General features: G+C 46.2%; 1 protein-coding gene and 1 long non-coding RNA gene across 2 annotated transcripts in view; both read left to right on the forward strand.

Moving 5' to 3' along the window:
• The window catches only part of LOC309523254 (uncharacterized protein), a gene marked incomplete at both ends in the record, with an annotated part of 611,327 nt that overhangs the window by 317,377 nt on the left and 266,448 nt on the right, over positions 1-27,502 (forward strand). The gene's annotated exons all lie outside the window — the stretch shown is intronic.
• Positions 1-27,502, forward strand: part of LOC309523358 — a 432,302-nt gene that overhangs the window by 275,080 nt on the left and 129,720 nt on the right. The gene's annotated exons all lie outside the window — the stretch shown is intronic.

A 27,502-nucleotide genomic window follows, 5' to 3' on the forward strand; every position in this document is an offset into this window, starting at 1 on the left:
CCTAGACTCCTCCGACGCTGAAGACCCCCCACTTCCTTCCTCCTCCTTTCGGCGGGCTTTGGGACCCGGCTCCCTCTCCGGGCTGCTTGCTGCGCCAGCTTCCTCTGCATTTGAACTTGGCGCGCGCGCCCAACTCCCTGCCTTCCTCTTAACCGTTGCCTCGCTCTCTGAGGAGGGCGTGACCACCCCTGACTCGTGCCCTCCCTCCTGCTGACAGCCTCCGGAACCCGATGCCTGGCTACCTTCCTCCCTGCTGCTCTCAGTCTTGAGCGTGGGTCCCGACTTCCAGCTGCTGCCGCTCTCAGTTATGAGCGTGGGTCCCGACTTCCAGCTGCTGCTCTCTGAATCTCCTCTGTTCCCTTCCTCCTGGGGTGTCCCCCCGGATCCCCCCCTTGCTCTGCTCACTGGGGCTCCCTTTTGGGAGTCCTCTGACTCACTGCTTAGGCTTGGAGATCTCGGGTCGTCATCATCACTCATTCTCCCTTCGGATTCCTCCCCCTCGCTCTCTGTTTCCTTCCTTCTCTGCGTCTCTGCTCCTGAACCCCTGACAATAATGGACTTTTACAAAATTGTGCTATTGATTATCTATTGATGATTCATCATTATGGATGTGAACAAGTTGACAACATGTGTTGTTTTAATATTACTGATAATTCCAAAGCCATCCAAAAGCAGATCTCTCATTTGCAAAATCTTACACATCACATTAAACAAGACGCTGGTTTTTCTGGCCTCTGGGATTCTTTCACCCAGTGGCTTACTGCTTGGCTACCTAATCTTACTTGGCTTCGTAATCTCTTTCAATATGCCCTTGTCATTATATGCATCTTAATTTTGTTATGTTGCTTCCTTCAATGTGTTCCTGGCCTCATAAGCCTTTTCTCACGGCTTCTCTCTCCCCCTCAACCACCTAATAAACTCCTTGCTGCCTACTTTGCGAAATGGCAACACCAACAGTAAACCTAAGGTGAGATGTGGACGGATTTATTTTGGGCATGCGTTGGCAAACCACGTATCCCGAAATATTCTTGTCCCATCGATCCTGGACGGACTTATTTTGGGCATTTGTTGGCACACCACTAATCCTGAAATATTTTTGCCTTATCTACCCAGAATGCCTCGCAAACAAGAAAAGAAAGGGGGAGATAAAGGGAAGTCTTCTTTCTGCACAAAACTGCTCCATTTTGGGGAAGCCTTGCTCCTCTTTTCTCTTGCTTTCTGAGAAGTCTTGCTCGTAGGTTTTCCCCTGCTTTTGCACACACTGTACGAACCTGCTCTTCACGCCTAGCTGACCACAACTACAGAACCTGATTACATTGTTACATGCTATGATCAATCATTAAGTAACAGACATCCCAAGCTCATGGAAACAAACTGTACCTGCTCTCCATGCCTAGCTGACCGCATATACAGAACCTGATTGTTATATTGTTTGTGCCATATTAATCTCTAGTTACAATTCAATTAGGAGGCTTCATGCCTGTCTAGTTCTAGCTCCGATTCCCAGCCTTTACTCCATCAATGATAAATGATCACATGTAATCCCCACCTCTCACATGTAATCCCCGCCTTAGTACTTATGTTAACCAACCACAAGTTTCTGTGTGTATGTATCAACCAATCAGCCACAGGCCCACCTGTGGCAATGCTTGTAATATTCAATAAAAGAGGCTATCAAGGCCCGCCCAGACAGACGCCTCATGTAACACCTGCATCTCTCGTCTCTCGTGATTTTTCATTCCTACAGTTTAGAAATACACAATCGCTTTGAGGTCCTCTCCCCTAGCATGGAAGACGAAGAGCAGGCTCCATTTGAGGATCTCTCCCTCATTACAGTCGATCAGGTATATGAAGACGAGCAGCAAAGTCCGTCCTCAGGGAATGTGCAGGCGACCTTGGAACGGACAGCTCACGGAAGAACCCCGACCAAACCTAAGAGGAGGCGTGTAGTGGTGATAGGGGATTCCCTACTGAGGGGAACAGAAGCAGTGGTCTGTGGGCCTGACAAGATGTCTCGGGAAGTGTGCTGTCTCCCCGGGGCTAAGATCCAAGATGTAACTGAACAACTGCAAGGAATCATAAAACCCACTGACAAATACCCCTTCCTCTTGGTTCATGTGGGAACCAATGACACTGCAAGCAATAGCCTCCAGAAGATCAAAAGAGACTATGAGGCTCTCGGCAGGAAATTGAAGCAACTAAATGCACAAATTGTCATCTCATCTGTCCTCTCAGTTGAACGACGTGGCCCAGGGAGAGAGGGAAAAATAGTGGAAGTGAACAGCTGGCTTCGCAAATGGTGTAAACAGGAACGGTTTGGATTCTTAGATCACGGACTGCAGTTTCTTGAAGATGGACTTCTGGCAAGCGATGGGCTGCACCTCACAATGGTTGGGAGGAATGTTTTTGCCAAAAATCTCAGAAACCTCATCAGGAGGGCTTTAAACTGACTAATGTGGGGGAGGGAGACAGTGCTCCTGAAGGTAGGAGTCTATCAACTGATGAAGATGATCATCCAAATGTCATAGACCAAATGGAGCAAACAGCACGCAGACCTAGTGGTGGGAGGAAAAAATCCTTAAACAAGAGACACGGGGGAATGATTAATGGACTTCAATGTCTGTACACTAATGCGCAAAGCATGGGAAATAAGCAAGATGAGCTTGAGCTCTTGGTACAGCAAACTAAATATGACATAATAGGCATCACTGAAACCTGGTGGGATAAGTCCCACGATTGGAATGTAATAATGGGGGGATACAATCTATTTCAGAGAAACAGACCAGACAAGAAAGGAGGAGGAGTGGCGTTATATGTCAGGGATGTGTATACCTGTGAAGAGATCCAAGATTTAGAACCTCAAAGCCAAAGTGAGAGCATTTGGGTCAAAATTAAGGGAGAGAAGAATAACAGTGACCTCATTGTGGGAGTTTACTATAGATCCCCAAGCCAAACGGAGGACATAGATGATGCCTTCCTGGAACAGATGGCCAAGCATGCAAAAAGAAGGGAGATAGTAGTAATGGGGGACTTCAATTACCCGGATATTTGTTGGATGTCAAACTCAGCCAAGAGCATAAGGTCAAACAGATTCCTCACTGGCCTTGCAGACAACTTCATTGTCCAGAAAGTGGGAGAAGCAACAAGAGGAACAGCCATTTTAGATCTGGTCCTAACCAATGTTGATGACCTGGTTAGTGGGGTAGAAGTGGAAGGATCATTAGGCGCGAGTGATCATGCTCTTCTCAAGTTTACTATACAGCGGAAAGGAGCAGCCAAGCATACTAGGACTCAATTTCTTGACTTTAAGAAAGCCGACTTCATAAAACTTAGGGAAGTGCTGGGTGAGATCCCATGGACAGTAATACTAAAAGGAAAGGGAGTTCATGATGGCTGGGAGTTTGTTAAGAGGGAGATAGTAAAAGCACAAAGTCAGGCAATACCAATGAGACGGAAACATGGAAGGTGCCTAAAGAAGCCAGGGTGGCTATCTAAAGAACTTTTAACTGAGTTAAGATTAAAAAAGGATGTGTACAAAAAATGGAAAAGGGGGGAAACCACCAAAGAGGAATTCAAACAAATAGCCAGCACGTGTAGACACTAAGTCAGAAAAGCTAAAGCACAGAATGAACTCAGGCTTGCTAGAGAGGTTAAAAGCAACAAAAAAGGCTTTTATGGGTATGTTCGTAGTGTAGCACCCTGCTTGTGGTTAACGCTTAGCTGGAATGAAATATTCAACGCAGCAATAGAGAAATTAAAATAATAATTTATTTGTCAGACAAATAAATGAGAGACACAGTGGTATATGGTTACCAATGCTGATGGCCAGTGCTTATATTCCCTCAGCCCAGTCCCCTTGCTCCTCCTTTGGCTGTCTCTGTCCAATCAGCCTGGTTGAAATTCCTACTGGCTGTTTGCTAGAACCAATCATAAAAGATACACCCATTTCCTATTACCTTTTATGGGAGACAAAGAGCTGTATTTCCTTCTATCTATAAATGGCAAACAAGTAGCCATATATCTTACATTTACCTCGACCAGGCACCTTAATTATTAGATTATCTTTGGCCCTGCTGCCCTATTCACTGCAAAACAGATGGCTAATTGTTCTAATTTTATCTTAAACAGAGATCTTGGGTTCACCTTCTCACACACCATCAATGAAATAAGAATCTAACATAAGAATCTAACATTTCTTACTTTCTAAATCCCTTGCATAATTACATTTAAGCCAATATATTTTCTAGAAGGAAAAGGCCTTTTCAAAGAGAAGGAATTTAATAAAAACAGTAGTTTCCAGAATCAACTTCAGAGAGAAGCCTCTTCGGTTTTCCCAGGCAGCTGCTGTTCTCATTAGCTCTTGCCCTTTTTTAACCTTATGAAGATGTGGCTCGAGTCTTCTGTTAAACAATAAAACTTCTTAATTGTGTCTTTGCAGCTTGATTATGTTCTGTAATTTGTATGGTCAGTGTGACCTTTTGCTCCTAGCCTGTAATTTTTACAACCCTGAGGCACTCGTCTCCTGCTAATGCTAATACAATTCAGAGGGGCCCTGTTTAGGAAAACATCTACTAAAGCACCCAGCTGCCTTATGCCTGGCATGAGAGAATGAGAGATACAAACATTTACAAATATATTTTTAAGCTCATTTTAAAATGCAGATCTTCATCAGATGCCTCAGTAGCAAAAGGAAGAACAAAGAAACAGTGGGGTCACTCAGAGGAGAAGATGGTGAAATGCAAACAGGGGACACAGAAAGGGCTGAACTCCTCAATGCCTTCTTTGCCTCAATAAAAAAATTCCTTCCAGTAGCACCTTAAAGACCAACTAAGTTAGTTGTTGCTATGCGCTTTCGTGTGCATGCACACTTCTTCAGATACACTGAAACAGAAGTTGCCAGATCCTTCTATATAGTGACTATATATCACTATATATTCTATATATCACTATAGAGAAGGATCTGGCAACTTCTGTTTCAGTGTATCTGAAGACGTGTGCATGCACACGAAAGCTCATATCAAGAACTAACTTAGTTGGTCTTTAAGGTGCTACTGGAAGGAATTTTTTTATTTTGACTATGGCAGACCAACACGGCTACCTATCTGTTCTTTGCCTCAGTCTTCTCCGATAAAGAAAACAATGCCCGACCTGAAGAATTTGGAGCAAATGATCTAGCAAAGGAAACACAGCCCAGAATAACTAAGGAGATAGTACAACAATACTTGGCTAGTTTAGATGTATTCAAGTCTCCAGGGCCAGATGAACTGCATCCAAGAGTATTAAAAGAACTGGCAGATGTGATCTCAGAACCACTGGCAGTCATCTTTGAGAATTCCTGGAGAACAGGCGAAGTCCCGGCAGACTGGAGGAGGGCAAATGTTGTCCCTATTTTCAAAAGGGGGAAAAGAGAGGACCCAAATAATTACCGCCCAGTCAGTCTGACATCAATACCAGGGAAGATTCTGGAGCAGATCCTTAAGCAAACAGTCTGTGAGCACCTAGAAAGGAATGCTGTGATCACCAATAGTCAGCATGGAGTTCTGAAAAATAAGTCATGTCAGACTAACCTGATCTCGTTTTTTGACAGAATTACAAGCCTGGTAGATGAAGGGAACGCAGTGGATGTAGCCTACCTTGATTTCAGCAAGGCATTTGACAAGGTGCCCCATGATATTCTTGTAAAGAAGCTGGTAAAATGCGGTCTTGACTATGCTACCACTCAGTGGATTTGTAACTGGCTGACTGACCGAACCCAAAGGGTGCTCATCAATGGTTCCTCTTCATCCTGGAGAAGAGTGACTAGTGGGGTGCCACAGGGTTCTGTCTTGGGCCCGGTCTTATTCAACATCTTTATCAACGACTTGGATGATGGACTCAAGGGCATCCTGATCAAATTTGCAGATGACACCAAACTGGGAGGGGTGGCTAACACCCCAGAGGACAGGATCACACTTCAAAGCGACCTTGACAGATTAGAGAACTGGGCAAAAACAAACAAGATGAATTTTAACAGGGAGAAATGTAAAGTATTGCACTTGGGCAAAAAAAATGAGAGGCACAAATACAAGATGGGTGACACCTGGCTTGAGAGCAGTACATGTGAAAAGGATCTAGGAGTCTTGGTTGACCACATGGAACTTTGAAGTGTCAGGCATAGCCCTAATGGCTTTAGCCCAAACGTAGCAGAGTTTTCCTGCACAGCGAAGAAGCTAGTCGAGGTGGAAATGACTAGTCAGCTAGACTCAGAATAACTATTTACAGGATTTATTAAAAGGAAAAATAAAACCAGCAGAGTTTCTGCATACAAAACAAAGCAAAATAAATCCTTTCTTTCTCTCTCTCTCTCATAACCATACACAGCACTTCTCCTAACACACCTAACACCAAACTGTGCTAGCATTCCTCGATAACAGAGTTGAGTGCTGGTCGTTAACCAATCAGAGTAAGTAGTTTCTAGGTCAAGCAGACCTTGGCTTTCTGCCAAGAGTAAATTGACACTGCCTTGAGTTAATTGTGTGAAGCCAGAATCTGTAAGTTCCCATGAGAATCAATTAACAGAAACTGAACACCCCCTCACAGATTCTGCTGGACAATTAACATCAAATAACACCTATGTAGGAGATTATTTTTCCAGCAAACCTAAACCCTTGCACATTTGCTTGTTCTTTATCTTTGCCAATGGTTTAGTTAATACATCTGCTACATTTTCTTCACTTGATACATAAGTACATGTGATTATATTGTCTTGTACACAGCAAAGTAATTTCGTTGTCCCTGAGAGGGGGCAATGACAATAAAGATATTATTATTATTATTATTATTATTATTATTATTATTATTATTATTATGGTATTTTACAGAGATATGTTTGGAACGTGATTTGAAACCCTCTGTTTTACTTAAGGTTATACAAGCCTGATTATCAATGTAAACTTGTACTGGTTCTCCACAATTTACATTTAAATCTGCTAACAAATGCTTGAAATAAATTACCTCGTTGCACAATTCACTCAATGCGGCGTACTCAGATTCTGTTGATGACACACTCACAACGTCTTGCTTGCGTGATCGCCAGCTGATTAAAGCTCCACCGACCATTATGACTAGTCCTGTGACAGATTTTCTATCTGGCAAATTTCCCCAGTCACTATCACAGTAGCAACTCAACATTTCGTCCTCGGAAGAATTTAATTGTAACATATAGCCAATTGTCTGTTTGAGGTATCTCGGAACTTGTTTTACCCCTTTCCAGGCATTTAGTGTGGGTTTTGAGACTAATCTACTTAATATGCCTACTGCGTAGCTAATATCAGGTCTGGACCACTGTGCTAGATACAATAAACTTCCAATTAAAGAGTGATATACTTCAGGATGTTCAAATTCAGGACTCTCATCTATATGAAGTGTTTTTATGAAACCTGGATCCATAGGCACCACTGCCCCTTTGCAATCCTGCATCCTGTATGTAGTCAGTAGTTGTTTAACTTTGTTCTGCTGACTAATTAGGCAGCTGCCATCTTGGGCCCAGCACACTTCCAACCCTAGATATGTCCTAACCGGGCCTAAGTCTTTCATTTTGAACTTACTGGACAATTGCTTGGCAAACCTTTTAGTTTGTTTATCTGTTTTGCAAGCATACAATACATCATCTACATAAATCAGACAAAACTCTTGATCACTGCCTGTACCACGTACATAAACACAATTGTCAGCTGTACTCTGCTTGAAACCAAATGACACTAAGGCCTCATGGAAACATTTGTTCCAAGATCTTGCAGCCTGTTTGAGACCATATAGAGCTTTGTTTAATTTCAACACTCTATTGGAACCTGTCTCATAACCAGGCGGTTCAGCTAGATACAGGTCTTCTGATATTGATGCATGTAAATATGCAGTCTGGATATAAAAATGGTTTAACAGGAGTTTTCTCTTTGCTCCAAGCGTTAAAATCAGCCTTACACTGTCCCCCTTAGCAGTAGGGGGAAAAGTTTCGTCATAATCTTTCCCAGGCCTCTGAGAATATCCTTGAGCCACTAAACGAGCTTTGTATTTGTACTTTCCTGTCACCAGAGGTTTAAGTTTGTACACCCACCTGCAGCCTACAATCTTTGCCCCCCTCAGGCACTGCTACTGGTGTAAAGACCTTATGCTCATTCAAAGAGGACATCTCTTCCTCCATTGCCTGTTTCCAGAGCTCTGCCTCCTCTTTTGTTAACTTTAACACCTCCTGAAAACTCTTGGGCTCTGCAATTACACTAAACACATTTGCAGTATCTGGAGAAAAACGCACCGGAGGCACTCCTTTGTTTTGTCTTTTAGATCTTCTGGGAGAAAATTTTTCTTCTGACCCACTTTCCTCCTCAGAACTACGACCTCTCTTTTGTTGCTTAGCAACTGGTCTCTGGCTAACTCCACTTTCTTGAGAGCTCTTATCTGAACTTTCCTCCCCCTCAGACTCTGATTCTCTATGTTTACCTTCAGAGTCATGAAGCTCCTGGGAAGGTTCAAACCAAACCTCAGTATTGGCATGTAGTCTCTCCCAGCCACTATGTTCACAAAAACTGGCATTCCTGGAGATCACAATGCCATTTGTCCCTTCAGCAAAGCGGAAACCTTTTCCCAGCTCCTGGTAACCCACAAACACTAACTGTTTGGTCTTAGGATCTCCCTTCTTTCTCATTTGTTTCGGAATTAATACCCAGGGTTTTGATCCAAACACATGCAAATGGTCAATTTTAGTTTTTTTCTGAAACAATTTAAAGTACGGGGTTGTACCTATTGCTTGATGAAAGATCCTATTTTGGAGATAACACGCGGTGAGCATGCTCTCCCCCCAATAAGACATGGGCAAATCAGCATCATCAAGCATGGCAAACATCATATCTTGTAAAGATCTGTTTTTTCGCTCTGCAACGCCATTCTCCTCTGGGGAAAAAACGTTCGTTTTCCTATGCCCAATGCCACGCTTTTGTAACCAATCTCTAAAGGCATTTGACATAAATTCGCCACCTCTGTCCGTCTGAATCCTTCTGAGTTTAATGGACAGAAATCTTTCCACAGATGCCACCCAGCCTTTAAACTTAGTGAACACGTCACCCTTATTCTTCATGGGAAAAACCCAAGAGTAACGCGTGGCGTCATCCAAAATTGTTAGTGAAAAAAGCGCTCCACCCCTGCTTACAGCAAATGGACCAATTACGTCCATGTGAACCAGCTGTAGCGGTGACTCACTAACTCTGTCACTTCTGGGGTAAGAGACTCTGTGGGTTTTAACCTTTTTACAAACATTACAATCAAGGTACTTGTTACAACTCTTTAAATTACCCCCATCAGCCAATTCAGACATTTTTAGTACACTTTTCCAGCAAGCATGCCCCATTTTCCTATGCAATAAGTGCACACAGTTGTCATGTATAGCTTTGTTATTCACTGCAGGCTGAGATTTACTGACTACTGCTGCAACTTGAGAGCCTGCTTTAAGCCAAAACAAGCCTCCCTCTGACTTAGCAGTGCCTAAAATCTCACCAGCCTTCTTAATAATGCAACTGTCTCCTTCAAAATACACTTTAAACCCAGCTTTTAGCAAACAATCTACAGACATCAGATTGCTCCTTAATGAAGGCACACAAAGTACATTTTGCAGGCATTCACGAAGACAAGGAACAAAAACTGCACCCCCCGAAATCACTTCGGAAGTACTTCCGTCTGCTAGAGCCACCTGGCTGCGCTGTGCTGAGTTCTTGGAAACAAACAATTCATCTGAATTTACGATGTGCCGAGACGCTCCCGAATCGACCACCCAGACAGTTTGTTTCTCATCAGCAATCTTGACCTCGGCGGTCACCAGCTGAGCCGACTGTTTTTGTTTGAAGAATTTCCTTTTACGCTGCTGCTGCTGCTGATCTCGTCTCTGCTCCTGCACCGGCAACTGAGACTTGACCAACTCCGGACATTGTCGTTTTAGATGCGCTGAAGACCCACATCGGGAACAACGCCTAACAGCAAACGCTGACTCCTCACCAGTACGCTGCTTTTGCTTCACCTCTGGCACGGCATGAGAACTCCTTCCAAACCGCCCGCCAGTAGAAGTCTCTGCAGCCAACGACCTTTCTTGCCTCTTCTGCCATTCTTCAATCAAACGCCCAGTAACGTAACTGACTGATAAATCACGCTCCTGTATGCCTTCTAGAGACAAAACTAAATTATCCCAGCTTTCCGGGAGAGAACTCAAAATAATAACCACCTTCTCCTGCTGGTCTAACGCACAGTCTCTTTCCTGTAGCGCAGCAAACTTTAACTGTAAACTGTGTAGGTGTTCCTGCATTGTAACCCCAGGCTGTAACATTGCCTTGTACAATGCCTTGCGAATGAACAGCTTGGAAACTGCTGTCTCACGCACATGGAGTTCTTTAAGTGCTTGCCACACACCTCTAGCTGTCTTGATTCCCCTCACATACGGCAACTGGGAATCTTTCAGCCCCAAGACAATTGTGGCCCTTGCTCTTTGGTCTTTATTGAGGTCTTCATCATCAGGCTTCGTAGGAAACTTACTCACCACTTGCCAGAGACGATCCCTCTGCAGCACTGCCTGCATGCGTTCCGACCACAGCAAGTAATTGGAGTCATTCAGACGCTCAAAAGCCATCTGAACTGGTTGTGAGGCCACCTTGAGAGCAATGTCCCTGGAACCCGGAACCAGCTACTCACGACCACCGAGAGAGAAAACAGGAACCACAGCACCCAGCACTCACACGCTGCAGCTGTTGTCCTTGTGTCCACTGCGTCACCAGCTCACAACAGTCAGGAACCAGCCAGTGTCCATCTGCTGCACCAACAGGAACAACAACTTCTGGGACTACTGGAACCAACACTGTTGATGCTGACACCACCACAACTCAGGCTGGCAGCACAATGCCCATAACCTCATGGAACTTTGAAGTGTCAGGCATAGCCCTAATGGCTTTAGCCCAAACGTAGCAGAGTTTTCCTGCACAGCGAAGAAGCTAGTCGAGGTGGAAATGACTAGTCAGCTAGACTCAGAATAACTATTTAGAGGATTTATTAAAAGGAAAAATAAAACCAGCAGAGTTTCTGCATACAAAACAAAGCAAAATAAATCCTTTCTTTCTCTCTCTCTCTCATAACCATACACAGCACTTCTCCTAACACACCTAACACCAAACTGTGCTAGCATTCCTAGATAACAGAGTTGAGTGCTGGTCGTTAACCAATCAGAGTAAGTAGTTTCTAGGTCAAGCAGACCTTGGCTTTCTGCCAAGAGTAAATTGACACTGCCTTGAGTTAACTGTGTGAAGCCAGAATCTGTAAGTTCCCATGAGAATCAATTAACAGAAACTGAACAAACTTGACATGAGCCAACAGTGTGACGCGGCAGCTAAAAAAGCCAATGCAATTCTGGGCTGCATCAATAGGAGTATAGCATCTAGCTCAAGGGAAGTAATAGTACCACTGTATTCTGCTCTGGTCAGACCTCACCTGGAGTACTGTGTCCAGTTCTGGGCACCACAGTTCAAGAAGGACACTGACAAACTGGAACGTGTCCAGAGGAGGGCAACCAAAATGGTCAAAGGCCTGGAAACGATGCCTTATGAGGAACGGCTAAGGGAGCTGGGCATGTTTAGCCTAGAGAAGAGGAGGTTAAGGGGTGATATGATAGCCATGTTCAAATATATAAAAGGATGTCACATAGAGGAGGGAGAAAGGTTGTTTTCTGCTGCTCCAGAGAAGCGGACACGGAGCAATGGATCCAAACTACAAGAAAGAAGATTCCACCTAAACATTAGGAAGAACTTCCTGACAGTAAGAGCTGTTCGACAGTGGAATTTGCTGCCAAGGAGTGTGGTGGAGTCTCCTACTTTGGAGGTCTTTAAGCAGAGGCTTGACAACCATATGTCAGGAGTGCTCTGATGGTGTTTCCTGCTTGGCAGGGGGTTGGACTCGATGGCCCTTGTGGTCTCTTCCAACTCTATGATTCTATGATTCTATGATATGTTATCTTTCATCTGGTGACCAGGAAGAAAACCTGCTTGATCTTCATGTATTATCTCATTCATTACTTTTTTCAGTCTGTTTGCTAAGATACTAGGAAATAGCTTATAATCATTATTCAACAGCGAAATTGGCCTATAAGTTTTCACTTGTAGTAAGTCAGAATCTGGTTTTGGTATTAATGTAATATATATGCTCCTTTCCATGTTTCTAGTATTTCTCCATTGTTTAATATATTATTCATCACTTTTTTCAATGGTACAAGTAGGGTGTGCTTTAATTCCTTTCGGTATCTTATCCTCTTTCCATTGCTGGATGAGCAGCATCCTTGCAGCTGTAGTTGCGTACATGAACGGTCTTCTCAAATATTTCGGTATATCTGCACCTAAAATTCCTAACCTTTATGGTTTTCGTAAACCCATCTGCTAGGATCTTCTGACTTGGACAGTACTTCAACTTTGCTAAGCCTGTCTGGACACTCTGACATACATTCTGGAACCGTATGTCCAAATGTTTGGTTCTGGACTTGAACTGTCCAGACTCTGCCAACTTCAAACAGGGTTGATTGTCTTCCCAAATGGTGATGGGCAAGCATCACTCTCCACAGATGTCTTGGACCAAACACTTGTAGAACTCCAGTTCCCTACAAAGCTCTGACAACACACTAAATTCAGGAAAGCGCAATGAGACTTTGCTTTCGGGACTTCCTCCCAACTAGAGATTCTCCAAACTTCACTACCAACCCAGACACTGATTTCCTGTCCTCAAGATTTGCCCAATCACTGTCAGTCCAGCATGTGAGCTGTGCTTCACCCTTAGCTGACAGTTTGAGGCAGAAATCTTTGGTATCCTGTAAATACCTTAGCACTTTCCTGATACCATTCCAGGCACTCACACTTGGCTGTGTAGCCTCTCTGCTGAGCAGGTTTATAGCAAATGCTATGTCTGGTCTGCTCCATTGGGAAAGATACAACAAAATCCCTAGAGCTGACTGAAAAGCCTCAGGGTTCTTGAACTCAGAAAGTTCCCCGAGCTGACTGTCTTTCAAGAAGCTCGTTTCCATGGGTGTCCTAACTCCTGCACACTCAGCCATTCTGAACTTCTCAAGCAACTGCTCAATCTTGCCTTTCTGACTGTGCAAGAAACTGCCGTTCATCTTGTTTGTTTTGGCCCAGTTCTCTAATCTGTCAAGGTTGCTTTGAAGTGTGATCCTGTCCTCTGGGGTGTTAGCCACCCCTCCCAGTTTGGTGTCATCTGCAAATTTGATCAGGATGCCCTTGAGTCCATCATCCAAGTCGTTGATAAAGATGTTGAATAAGACCGGGCCCAAGACAGAACCCTGTGGCACCCCACTAGTCACTCTTCTCCAGGATGAAGAGGAACCATTGATGAGCACCCTTTGGGTTCGGTCAGTCAGCCAGTTACAAATCCACTGAGTGGTAGCATAGTCAAGACCGCATTTTACCAGCTTCTTTACAAGAATATCATGGGGCACCTTGTCAAATGCCTTGCTGAAATCAAGGTAGGCTACATCCACTGCGTTCCCTTCATCTACCAGGCTTGTAATTCTGTCAAAAAACGAGATCAGGTTAGTCTGACATGACTTATTTTTCAGAACTCCATGCTGACTATTGGTGATCACAGCATTCCTTTCTAGGTGCTCACAGACTGTTTGCTTAAGGATCTGCTCCAGAATCTTCCCTGGTATTGATGTCAGACTGACTGGGCGGTAATTATTTGGGTCCTCTCTTTTCCCCTTTTTGAAAATAGGGACAACATTTGCCCTCCTCCAGTCTGCCGGGACTTCGCCTGTTCTCCAGGAATTCTCAAAGATGACTGCCAGTGGTTCTGAGATCACATCTGCCAGTTCTTTTAATACTCTTGGATGCAGTTCATCTGGCCCTGGAGACTTGAATACATCTAAACTAGCCAAGTATTGTTGTACTATCTCCTTAGTTATTCTGGGCTGTGTTTCCTCTGCTGAATCATTTGCTCCAATGCCACTACCGAATTTCAAGAGGGGGTGGGGTTGCGGGCTCTCGACCCCGCCCACACTCCCGCGGGGCTGGCCCCAGCCTCGCGGGAGCCGGGGATTCCCTTTATTAGCATACCCTCGCACCGCCAGCCAATTGGCTGGCGGCGGGGGTGGGACTTCCATGGGCCATTTAAGGTCAGGGCAGCCCTCGGCTCGCCCCTTTTCTCTTCTTCCCAACGCGGTTTACATCGATTACATCCCTCTTCGTTTCTTCACTCGCCGGATTTCCTCGGAGCCTCGTGGCTTTTAACAGCAAGCCTTCGCGGTTTGGAGCGCCTTCCGCCACCTGCCCTTTTATTATTTCCGGAGCTAAAATCACTACAGGAGAATCTTCTCCTTCACATTGCAGGGGCATAGGGCGGAAAGCGCTCAGGGTCCTGGGTGCTGCTGGTTCTCGTTGGTCGCTTCGGCAGTGTGAGCCACCAGCGGCTCTTTCATCACTACAGCTGCGAGGATTTTCTCGCTGCGTACGCATCCCGCCGGCCAGCTGATCGTGCCCCGCAGCCTTCCTCCCGAGCCTTCCACCTTCACTACAGTTCGGCGACCTCCTCGCGCGGCTCTACTGTGCCTACCTGAATCGGAATCGTCAAGTCGGCCAGGTTGTATCCGTCTGAATCGTAGTTAATTTAGAGGGGTTTTTTTACCCAGTAAGGCGTCCTGAGCGTGGGGGCCGCAGTCAGCGCCTGCGGGCAGGTTCAGGGTGGGGTTTTTTTCTAGGGTTTGGGGAATCCAGCTTGCTGTGTCGTGGGATTTGCCGGGCGGTTTAGGATTGTTTTCCCTCTTCTTGCTAGTCGGAGGCAACCAATTTATTGCTGGCAGCACGCGGGTGAAGTTGGTTACTAGGGTCCCTGTTCCGGTTTCCTCCGTTGCCAGGCGACCGGCGCCATTTTGGATTATCACGTGGCTGGCCTAGCGGCCGCCATCTTCCTATAGGCAAATTCGGTGTGTCCATTCACCTCCGTTTGCAGCCCGCGAGCCTGCCTTTTTGTCGGGATAGCAAGAAAAATAATCCCCCCTTTTATTACGCAGCCTTTGTACTTTTCGGTCCTTGCTTTCCAGGTTCTTTAACTATATAAGTAATTAACCGGCAGTGCTTTTAAACTGCTGACTTGGGGGAGCAACTTAACAAGTACAGAGCCAGCTCCATTCCTTTCAATTGATATTCGGATATAATCTTAATTCAACAGTGGTAGTTCATTGGCATTTGTGGGGCTTCTCAATTTGGTAAGTGGGTTAAACTTCTAATAACCTAGGCTATATATTGCATAAGTGATTTAATCGCTAGGGACTTTAATTCATAAGGTGCTGAGCAGGATAAGATAAGGTTCAGCAGAAGTTAGAAGCCATAGAGTGTTGCAACTCATTTAATCACTCCTGCGTTAAAGAGAAATAATTAATAAAAAACATTTAATAAAAATAAATAAATAAATAAATAAATAAATAAAATAATAAAAAATAAAATAAAATAAAATAAAATAAATACATATAATAGGTAGATAGATAAATAATTAAATAATCGATAAGTAAATAACTTAAAAAAACAAAACAAAACAAAATAATAAAAAACTAAACAAAGCAGGAATCCATTAGGTGACGGGTGGCGCTGTGGGTTAAACCACAGAGCCGGGACTCGCTGATCGGAAGGTTGGTGTTCGAACCCCCTCGCGTGCTCACACGCTCTTGCTCATACGCACACATACGCTCATATTGACCCAGCTCTAATATGGAAGGCAACGGCAATGCACAAGCGCCTCAGCATGGCAACGCCTTAGTGCCGATGGCTCCTTGTAACCCCCAGGCAATGGCTCAGCTTTTTTCCGCGCTGCAGGCATTTTCCGCGCAATGCAGGACTCCTATTACCCCTTCTCCAAACATAGTGGAGGTGTCCCAGGATTGCATACCTGATACTCCTCCCAGCCAGCAGGATCAGGCAGGTCCTTCCACAAGCGCAGCTAGCACGGAACAGCAGGCCACTGGCAGGCCCCAGACACGTCAGCAGACTGCACGTGCGCAAAAATCTAAGGCAGGCCCTCAGAAGGGGAAGGCGCCCGCGCAGAAACCTAAGACTGGTACAAAAAAGGCTGGGCCTTCAGTGGCTGCCCGTGCTGCGCCCCGTCCAGAGGTAATAGATGTTCCCAGTGTTTTTCAGGATAACCCAGCTCTACAAAGTTCTTCGGACGGGTCAACATCTGAGGAGGAGCTTCCTCCGCAACAGGCGGTCCCGGCGGTCGGCGACCCAGCGCCGCGGAACGCCGGTGCACGTAGTGGGAAGCGGAAGTCGAAGAAGAAGCACAGGTCCAAGAAGAGCAGGAAACGGGACACATCAGATTCCGACGAGGAGACATGTACTTCTTCTTCTTCCGGGGAGGATAGCGACGCGCCTTTGGGGACGTACTGGGGGGAGGGAGAAGACACAGGAGTCCCCCTGTGGGTCCACGAGAGGAGGGCCAATTCACATCGGAAGGCCTTCAACGGCACCCTTGATTGGAAAGACGGGGCTTTAGTGGAAGACGTTAAAGTCGCTACTCACTTGGCCACTGACTTTGTCCCGGGCAACCACCTTACTAAGAGAAAGAGGGATAAGATCCTGAATGGTGATTTCATTGATATGTTTTCCCTGCTACCCCCAGTGCAGGTTAAGGGAAAAGGGGAGAAAAGGAGGTACTATGGAAGGAAAAGATATAGGTCACCCAGAGTCGAGCGCACATTTGAGAATTGGCTTAACGGCTATCAGGTTTTCATGGCAGTTGTGGCGGGGTGTTACCCCAAACGGGGCATGCACCTTGCGTCGTACCTGGTGCACGTCAGGCGGGCGCGGGAGCTGGCGGGTGATGAAGCCGCCATATCGTATGATGAGGAGTTCCGGAGGAATGCCTCGCTACTGTCGTCCACACGCTGGGACCAAAGGGACAATAACTGCTGGATGGAGCATGTGGGCCCCAATATCGAGAAGAAAAACCTGGATCAGTCTAAATCCGGTAAGGTGGAGGCAAAACGCCGGAGACATTGCTGGGACTTCAATAAGGGGGCCTGCCAACGCACCGCTTGTAAGTATTTGCATGAATGCGATAAGTGCCTGGGCAGCCACCCCGCCATTCACTGTTATAAAGGGAAACAGCAGCACTTTCGTGGAGGCAGGGGGCACCTCAGCCAGGGGGGCCGGGGCCCCCCCGCCGGACCTTCAGGACCCGCCCAAGGGCCTGCTGGGTCTCGATACTAATCGGTCCTTAGGTCTGGCACACTCTCCGATAAAATTACAGCCGTTGAGAGTGCTGCTGGATCTCTACCCAAATAGACAAGCTGCCCGTATGCTAGATGAAGGGTTTTCCCAGGGCTTTAGGATCCCAGTTGTTTGTACCCCCAATGCCGGATGCCCTCCAAACCAGAAATCTGTTCTAGAGAGACCTGACATCGCCCTTAAAAAAAATCAGGAAAGAGATTACCGCGGGGAGGGTCGCCGGCCCCTTTGAATCACCCCCTATCGAGGAGCTGCATATTTCACCGTTGGGCATTGTCCCAAAAAAGGCCCCAGGGGAGTTTCGTATGATACATAACCTTTCTTACCCCAAGGGAGCCTCTGTTAATGATGTCATTCCCCAAGAAATGTGCACGGTGAAATATGCATCATTCGATCAAGCAGTAAAGTTGGTTAGGGGATTTGGCAGGGGCGCCTTTATGGCAAAGTGCGACATCGAGTCCGCATTCCGCCTTCTTCCAGTTCACCCAAAGGACTATCGCTGGCTCGGTTTTAAATTCCAGGGCGCCTACTTCATCGACAAGGCGATGCCGATGGGGTGCTTGATTGCCTGTGCCGCTTTTGAGACCTTTAGCACCTTCCTAGAATGGGCCTTAAAATTTAGGACAGGCATGCAGGGGGTGGGGCATTACTTGGATGATTTTATTTTGGTGGCAAGTAGCGAGAGCGATTGTGGCACCCTGCTCCAGGCCTTCGAGTCCCTAGCAAAAGAACTGGGGGTCCCTTTAGCAAACGAGAAGACAGAGGGCCCGGTGACCACCATGACCTATCTGGGTATCGAACTGGACACCTTTGCCCAAACCTCACGCCTACCGGCCGAGAAGTTGTCTGCCCTTAGAGAGCTTATTGAGCAGATGTTGCCGTTAAAAAAGGTAACCCTGAGGCAAATTTCAATCACTCCTGGGGCACCTTAACTTTGCCTGCCGCGTGGTCTCCCCCGGTCGCCCCTTTTGCGGCCAGCTAGCAAAGCTGTCCGCGGGGCTACGGTCCCCACACCACAGGGTACGCCTCTCTAAGGCGGTGAAGTCAGACCTACAGGTCTGGTTGCAATTCCTTGACTGTTATAATGGCATTTCATTATGGCAGGACTGCATGGCCTTGCGGTCGGATTTCCAGGTGCATTCGGACGCAGCGGGCTCTCTAGGGTTTGGTGTTTATTTCAGGGGGCAGTGGTGCGCCCAGCGATGGCCCCCCTCTTGGCAAGGAAAACTGATCCTGCGCGATTTGACATTCCTGGAATTCTTCCCCATTGTAGTAGCAATCCATATCTGGGCCGACCAGTTTAAGAATTGTAGGGTGTGTTTCTGGACGGACAACCAAGCAGTGGTGTCTATTCTCAACAACCAGTCAGCGCATTCTCCCAGAGTAGCGTCCCTCTTGTGCTATTTTGTCCTTTCCTGTCTCCAGCTAAATCTTCACGCCTCGGCCAAGTTCGTCCCTGGCATCGATAACAACATCGCGGACGCTCTATCTCGTTTCCAGATGGAGCGCTTTCGCTCATTGGCGCCGGATGCACAGCTGTGGCCGCAACCGTTTCCGGAACACCTTTGGAGTATTGGCAGCGAGAAGCAATAAAGGGAGTATTGTCAGCCTTGGCACCCTCAACCCTAAGATCTTACAATAAGGCTTGGTTAGATTTCACAGCTTTTCGCAGGAAAAAAGAGCGATTCAAGCCAGGCAGAGCCCCCTCTAAGTCTGAGGTCATAGAGTATATGGTCCACCTTCGCGACCTTGGCCGGGCCCCTAAAACTCTTAATATCCATTCGGCAGCGATATCCTTCTTCTCAAAAGCCCTATTTTCCATTGATCCCTGTGCACACTTTGTGGTGCGGAAAATGTTGGAGGGCTGGCGCAGGTCACGGCCGCCAGGCCCTGATGCGAGAAGGCCCATAACTCTCGATATTCTCACACAAATCCGCATGAAGCTTAGGACCATCTGTTGGTCAAAATACGAAGCCAGGTTATTCTCTGCGGCATTTTCCTTTGCATTTTATGGCGCCTTGCGCATCGGAGAGGTGGTCTGCGAGGACCGCCCAACCGGTTCAAATAGAGGGCTATTGATGGGGGACGTATCGATAGCCAGCTCCCACGCGATTTTGAAAATCCGCAGCTCTAAGACTGACCAGCTCGGCAGGGGGGCTATGATTCGCCTCCAGGCAACTCAGAAGCCTGGTCCTTGCCCGGTAAAAGATGGCGCAAAATATCTGCGCGTGAGGCCTAATTCTGGTGGCCCCTTCTTCTTACATGCGGACGGTTCCCTCCTATCTAAACACCAGTTCACGAGGGTCTTGCGCAAAGCGATCGCAGCCATCGGTCTTCCACAGGAGGAGTACGCTGCACACTCCTTTCGCATTGGGGCAGCGACCACCGCGGTCCACATGGGTTTGCCGGCCGAAAGGATAATGGATATGCGGCGTTGGAAATCTAACGCGTACAAGGGTTACATCCGGCAGCCTCTCTAACCCCCCCCCCGACCTTCTTCCCTAGCCCCACGCCGCACTCCCCCTGACCTGTCACTAGTAATCTACATTCCCCTGACCTGGCCCTCTTATTCTCTCATTCCAGGTATCTGTGTGGTTCGGTTGTGGTTTATCGGCCACAGCATAGTATACTGGGCCAAGCAGCGTGCAGAGAACAGGGGCTGGGATGCTGAACTGTGGTTACCCAGCAACGTCAAAGTGTCATGGATCTCTAGGCGTGGTATGCGCTGGGAAGAATTCTTCCCGGCAGTTGCGGGAAAAATCGCGGCAGAAGGCACTCCCAACGCTCTGGTCATTAAACTGGGCGAGAACGACCTGGCTTACAGAAAAGGGGTTGACCTAATGTGGAACATTATCAATGACCTTGAGGGGTTGAAGGCCTCCCACGACAACATCACAATATTTTGGTCATCTTTGCTGCAAAGGAGATGCTGGCGGGACGCGGTGAATCCCGTGGCCGTGAATAAAGCCAGGAGGATTGTGGAGCGCTCGGTGGCGCGTAGAGTGGTCGCATTAGGTGGTCAGGTCATTGGGCACCCGTGCATCCAGTATGACAACTTACCACTCTATCGCAGGGATGGCGTGCATCTATCTGATGCTGGCAATGATATCTGGTTAGCAGACATTTTTCAGGGCATTAGGGATTGGTTACAGGCTGAGGGTATTGGCGGCGAGCCACTTTGATGCGGCTCGTGTGGCGGTAGGCATTGGCAGGGGTATTGTCATGCAGATGAGATCGGGGGGGGAGGAGCGCCATCACCTCCCCCAAGGCTTGGAGGGTAGTTCGTTAAAGGACTCCGAGGGGCGTCGCCTCGTCCAAAACCTACGGAGGCTAGGGCCTAAAGCGCGCCCCCGAGCGGTAACCCCTCGGGGAGCGCCTAGGGATATGCATCTCGGGTGGCTCCCCCTGTTGGTGCTTAACCCTCACCGGTTAGACCGGTTAGTCTGGTAGGGCCAATGCCTAAAGCCAATACCACTCTTGCCTGTAATCAATAAAGTTGTGGCCATTTTCGCCCATTAACCTAAATTCCGGTGTCCTGTGTCTTCATTTACCCATCTGTGGTGGGGGAGGGAATAGCCACGCAAATTCTTCAGGTCGGGCATTGTTTTCTTTATCGGAGAAGACTGAGGCAAAGAAGGCATTGAGGAGTTCAGCCCTTTCTCTGTCCCCTGTTTGCATTTCACCATCTTCTCCTCTGAGTGACCCCACTGTTTCTTTGTTCTTCCTTTTGCTACAGACATACCCATAAAAGCCTTTTTTGTTGCTTTTAACCTCTCTAGCAAGCCTGAGTTCATTCTGTGCTTTAGCTTTTCTGACTTTGTGTCTACATGTGCTGGCTATTTGTTTGAATTCCTCTTTGGTGGTTTCCCCCCTTTTCCATTTTTTGTACACATCCTTTTTAATCTTAACTCAGTTAAAGGTTCTTTAGATAGCCACCCTGGCTTCTTTAGGCACCTTCCATGTTTCCGTCTCATTGGTATTGCCTGACGTTGTGCTTTTACTATCTCCCTCTTAACAAACTCCCAGCCATCATGAACTCCCTTTCCTTTTAGTATTACTGTCCATGGGATCTCACCCAGCACTTCCCTCATCTTCATATACCTGATCGACTGTAATGAGGGAGAGATCCTCAAATGGAGTCTGTTCTTCATCTTCCATGCTAGGGGAGAGGACTTCAAAGCGACTGTGCATTTCTAAACAATCAGAGCGAACCCTGGGCCTCCTACTTCTTTGAGTCACGTTTCTCCATATATCTGGCACCTGTGTTGGTGAACTAGCGTCCTTCTCAGGGGTGTCCCCTGTCTCCTCCTTGGTGGAGACCGTGTTCTCTGTTGCTTCCAAGAAGAGCTCCAGCTCTCTAATTCTTTGGAGCGTAGCTACACGTTCCTCCAGTTGCTGGACTTTGTCTTTTAAGAGGGCAATCAACATACAATTGCTGCAGGTAAAGCTGCCTGCAACATTTGGCAAGATGGCAAACATTGCGCAGGAACCGCAGGCGACTGCAGCTGTTCCCTCACCCTCCATCTTGAAAACGTGTCGTTGCGGGTGGCTACAGTGGTCCTCCATCTTAAAAAGCGTGAAGACAGGACAAATAACCCCCCCCAAAAAAAAACCCTAGGTCTCCCCCAACAAACGTTTGAGACTAGCTCCCCTAAATCTAAAAGATGGATCAAACTGCGCGCGCCTGGCGCCGCGCGCCGCTGCCCTGCAAGCTCTGATAAGCTCCTCCCACAGCTAATCACCTGACTCAACAGAAACCCTGCCCCCTCTGACCTTTGCACAGGGAGAGCAGCTAATCAGCCACAAAGAAACACACACACAAGAAACCCCTTTTGCTCCTCCTTCAGCTACTGCCCTGCAAGCTCTGATAAGCTCCTCCCACAGCTAATCACCAGACTCAACAGAAACCCTGCCCCCTCTGACCTTTGCACAGGGAGAGCAGCTAATCAGCTAATCAGCCACAAACAAACACACACACTCATTGAGTTCAACTCCTTTCCTGTCGGAGCCTGCCGTTACAAATGGTGCTTTTTAGGCATAAAATAAAGACACTGAGGCCAGTAATCTTTCCATGGACGGAGGGCAGCTAAATTCAGACTTCACCTCTTCCTCCAGTCCGTTTATTCTTATTACCCTTTGTTCCTCTCCAGCCGCATGGCTGCATTCCAATGTCTCACGTTACCTACATCCGGTCAAGGCTTTAACCCACCCACAAACCATATATAGGGTTACACTGCCCAGAGGGGGGGGAACATAACTCCATATGAGGTCATGCATTCCAATACATTGTAAAGCTCAGAGTGCTGGTCAGCCGAGGTCAGGGGGCACCCTGCAATATTACAAGCCTCTGCCATGGCTATCTGACTCCCACATGCCCTCTTTCTTTCTTTTTTTTTTATAATAATTTTTATTACATTTTTTCCAATTACAGATAGAACAGAAAAAAGAAAGAGCATAGAAGATAAAAAAAGAAAAAGAAAAAAATCAAACCATTTCAGCATCTTATTCCAGATTTCTATCGAACTTCCCCACATCTCCCGCATAGTGCGTTCTTAACAATAAAATTATCAGCAAATTATACCCTTGTTTCATTTGTTTCTTTGTACTTTCAATTACAGTTTAAGTTTAAATCCCTTATTTTCCATTTACTCTAAAACTATAGCATATTGTCGTATTTACCCATTTAAACTTTGATTCTTTCAAAAATATTATCCAATTTCATATATAATCCACTCTCGTTGCTGGGGCTAACCTTCCAAGTCATGCGGCATCTTAAAGTTCATATAACTTATAATACTTTTGCAAATAGTCCTTAAATTTTTTCCAGTCCTCCTCCATTGCTTCTTCTCCCATATCTCGGATCCTGGCAGTCATCTCGGCTAGTTCCATGTAGTTCATCAATTGCGTCTGCCAATCTTCCAGTGTGGGCAAATCTTGAGTCTTCCAATGCTTAGCGATGAGGATTCTTGCTGCTGTGGTAGCATACATAAAAAAAGTTCTATCCTTCTTTAACACCTTCTGGCCGACAATGCCCAGAAGGAAGGCCTCCGGTTTCTTAGGGAAGGTGTACTTAAACACCTTTTTTAACTCATTATAGATCATTTCCCAGAAGGCCTTCACTCTTGGACAGGTCCACCAAAGGTGAAAGAATGTCCCCTCAGCCTCCTTACATTTCCAACATTTATTATCGGACAAATGGTATATCTTAGCCAGCTTGACCGGGGTCATGTACCACCTGTATACCATTTTCATAATGTTTTCTTTCAGGGCATTACATGCAGTAAACTTCATACCGGTGGTCCATAACCTCTCCCAGTCTTCAGACATGATATTATAACCAATGTCCTGAGCCCATTTTATCATGGCTGATTTAACTGTCTCATCCTGAGTATTCCATTTAAGCAGCAAGTTATACATTCTCGATAATAACTTGGTCTTTGGTTCTAGCAACTCTGTCTCAAGTTTCGATTTTTCCACCTGGAATCCTATTTTTTTGTCTAGCTTAAAAACCTCATTAATTTGGGCATAATGGAGCCAATCTTGCACCTTACCCTTTAGTTTTTCAAAGCTCTGCAACCTCCAATTATCTCCAATGTTTTCTATTATTTCCCAATATTTCGGCCAGTCGGCCTCCATATTGGGTTTTTTCCGAGCCTTGGCCTCTATTGGTGATACCCACCTCGGAGTTTTGCTTTCCAATAAGTCTTTGTATTTTTTCCAGACCATAAATATTGCTTTTCTGACAATATGGTTTTTAAACATTCCGTATGTTTTTGCCTTGTCATACCACAAATACGCATGCCAACCTAGTGAATTATTAAAGCCTTCCAGATCTAGGACATCAGTGTTTTCTAACAGAATCCAATCTTTCATCCAGCAGAAGGCCGCAGCTTCATAGTATAACCTTAAGTCTGGCAGGGCAAACCCCCCTCTCTCCTTTGCATCAGTTAGTATTTTAAACTTTATTCGGGGCTTTTTGCCCTGCCAGATCTCTGGGCCTGTCTTTCCTGGCGACTCTTCCCAATCTAAATGCAGTTGTTATTTTAAAGTCTGTATCTTCCTTTATACCCCAGAATTTGGAGAATTCTGTTGTCAAAAAGCCGGTCAGATCCTCTTTCTCAATCTCTGGGATAGAGCGTAATCTTAAATTATTTTCCCTGTTTTTCAGTTCCACCATAGACAGATAGGCCTGCTGATCGCTGATATGTTTATGTAGTGGCCTTACCTCTCCTTTCAATTCGTCCACTTTCTGGATTGCTTGATCAGCTTTTTCGTTTGCAGCCTCGGCCAGTTTCCGGTTCTCAGATGTGGCGTCCTTTAAATTCCCGATTTCTTGTGAATGCTTAGCCACTTGTTCAGATAGTTTGGTGATTGAAGATGTGGCTAAGTCAATTTTTGCTGTTTGGTCATCAACCTTCTTATTTAAAATTGCAAATTGTTGTAGCATTTCATCTAGAAGGGTGCCAGATCCCCCTGCTGCCATATCCTCAGTTGTTGGCTGTTCAACTTCCTTGGATGGAGCTGTTGTTGAAGGTACAGCTCCCTGTAAAACAGCAGGGACTGAGGATCTGCGAGCCTGGGAAATCAAAGTTGTTTGTACAAGTTGGCCTTTCCCTGCTTTCGACGCAGCTCTTGTTTTTGGAGGGCCACTCATTCCACACCTGTCTTTGGATTCAAGGTCAAACTGTCAAATGTTCCATGGGAAAGACAGGCCTCAAAGTAGATAACCAAACCGCAGAGAGCCAAAACAAAGTTAGTTCTCAGGAATTTGTAAATCCCAAACTCCACTAGAGGGAGTATTGTTACAGTTCAGGAAAGAAGGAATAAAGTTTTGGTCGCCATTAAAGTTCCTGCAGCTGGATAAGTTAACAATAATCCTTAAAAACTGTTTTCCACTTGCAGAGCCCTTTCAATGTTACCACGATAGTCCCATCTGAAGGTGCAAGATACAGTTGTTTAATTGTATCTTCCAATGATGCCTCTATGTATCCATTTCAACTTTATAAATGTATCCGCAAAAACCCTTTCCCCCCTGCCAGTCCGGGACTGGGTTTTTTAAAGTTTTTAAAGTCCACAAGAGGAGAAGGTCTCCAAGTTAAATCAACACAGTAACATAAAGAAAACAAGAAGGCTTGCCTTTCCTTTCAGTTGCTAGCTCCTCCAGACGCATGATACTTCCCGTTTTAAAATCCCTTTCTTTTGCTTCCAGCTTGTCTGTTCCTTTGCCTTTGATCTCTAAGCACTACCGGGAGACGGACTTCCTTTTTCTCGTCTCCCGCTTTCAGCCAAATTTCCAATTTGCAATTCCGAATTAAAACCCTTCTTACTCACGAGTAGATGATTTAGAGTCCAATTCTTAAGGAAGAAAGGTCGGCGCTCATCAGCAACAGCCGCGCGGCTTCGCTCCCGCAGAAAGAGCGATGTACTCTCAGCACCGCTTCCCCTCCGCGCTTCCGGAGCCCCTTACGGGGTCCCTTCTTCGTTTTGGGGGTCGCTCCAGGTGCCCGCCGAGTCCCACGGCCACGAGCTCACTCTGCTCGTGGTTTTTCTTGATGGATCGTCGCTGTGCCGTAGCGAACGATCCTTTCCTGCGGAGCCCCTCTTCAGAGACTGAAGAGGACCGCCATTGCCCGTTTCGTGCCGCCTCCGGAAGTCCCACATGCCCTCTTTCTTTATTTATTTAATCAGAGTCATATATGTCAGTACCAATACGGTTATATCGAGCACAATAGGCGACTCTAGTGAGACCAGAAGCGGGCCACGGACTGGAGAACCATGCAGTACATATAGAGATTATAGAAAGAATACATTGTATACATTGGATACAGCAACACAAAATAATGCAAATAACTACTATAATGATCACTAAAATCAATAAATGTCGAAGCCAACTTCCATCCGGAAGCCAAGAATATAGGAATTCTGATTCCAAGCTGCATGGTAGACTTCCTTTCTAGTTTATTAGCCATGCACTGGTGTCACTTAGATAGCACTGAGATTGGTCATTGTATGTTCCTGTAAGAGAACAAGAGCTATTAAAAGTGACTTTCAATGTATATTGACAGTTTGGATATATGCCCCATGATTCTTTCCCCTCCTTAATTTGAAAATAAATGGGTGCAGGCTCATGGAGGGTCAAGTGTACTGGGGGCCAAAAAGATTGCTTAGGGGATGTAATATTTGTAAATCAAAAAGATCCATTGACATGCACGCCATGAAGCATTATGCCTGAATGACTGGCAAAGGGGGCGGCATGTGCATACATAACCAACATTTAGAAGCATGCAATAAACTAGTAAACTTAATCATATCTTGTACAAAAATATTATTCCTCCATATCTTATGATAATTTTCTACCCTAAAAGTCTTATTCAACAATGCTGTTCTTATAGTTCGAGAGTGGCTGAGCCGTGGATGCTGCCAGCCAGAGTAGGATTCAGGCGACAGCTGCTTGCCAGCCGATAAGGTGAAATATGGTGGCTGCAACTGGATTGTGTCGTCTGCTTCTCTTCCTTGTATAATGATGCAGCAAAAGATGGCAAGGCAAATGGTTAGGAAGGCACTTCTGTAGTTGAAGGGACTCGCCATGGCCGCACGCATCGAGCTGGAACCCACAAAGGCTTGTCCTCGACGTCCACTGCCGCGTACCCTCGTCCCCACGTGATCAGCGGGACAGGTCCATGCCACGCGGGATCAGGCAAGCGTCGGTACACCACCAAGGGGCGAGGGAGTGCCTCCTCCTTCCTAAAATGCAATTCCGCGGGAGTATGGGTCCTATTATGTGGATATAAAAGATGGTTAAGTACAAAAAGAACTTGGTGAACAGCCGAAGGGATATCTGCCGTTGGTATGCTTCGGCCGCCAAGCTGTTTAAGCAATAGTGTTTTGAACGTCAGGTGTGCTCTTTCCACTATAGCTTGACCTGTGGAGTTAAAGGGTATGCCATGAGTTAATTTCACATTCCACAACATACAAAATTCCGAAAATGTTTTAGAAATATATGCTGCACCATTATCAGTTTTGATACGCGCAGGTTTACCCATGACTGAGAAACAGCGGATAGTGTGCTGAATAACATGCCGAGCTGTTTCCCCCCTCATAGGCGTAGCCCATATGAATCCAGAGTGGGTGTCCACCGTGAGGTGAACCTTGGAGAGTGGAGCCAACACAGGTGTGTGTGTGACATCCATCTGCCAACACGCCAATGCAGACGTGCCCCT

This window comes from Podarcis vaucheri (assembly GCF_965113315.1).
Source record: "Podarcis vaucheri genome assembly, chromosome: W".
NCBI classification, from domain to species: domain Eukaryota; kingdom Metazoa; phylum Chordata; class Lepidosauria; order Squamata; family Lacertidae; genus Podarcis; species Podarcis vaucheri.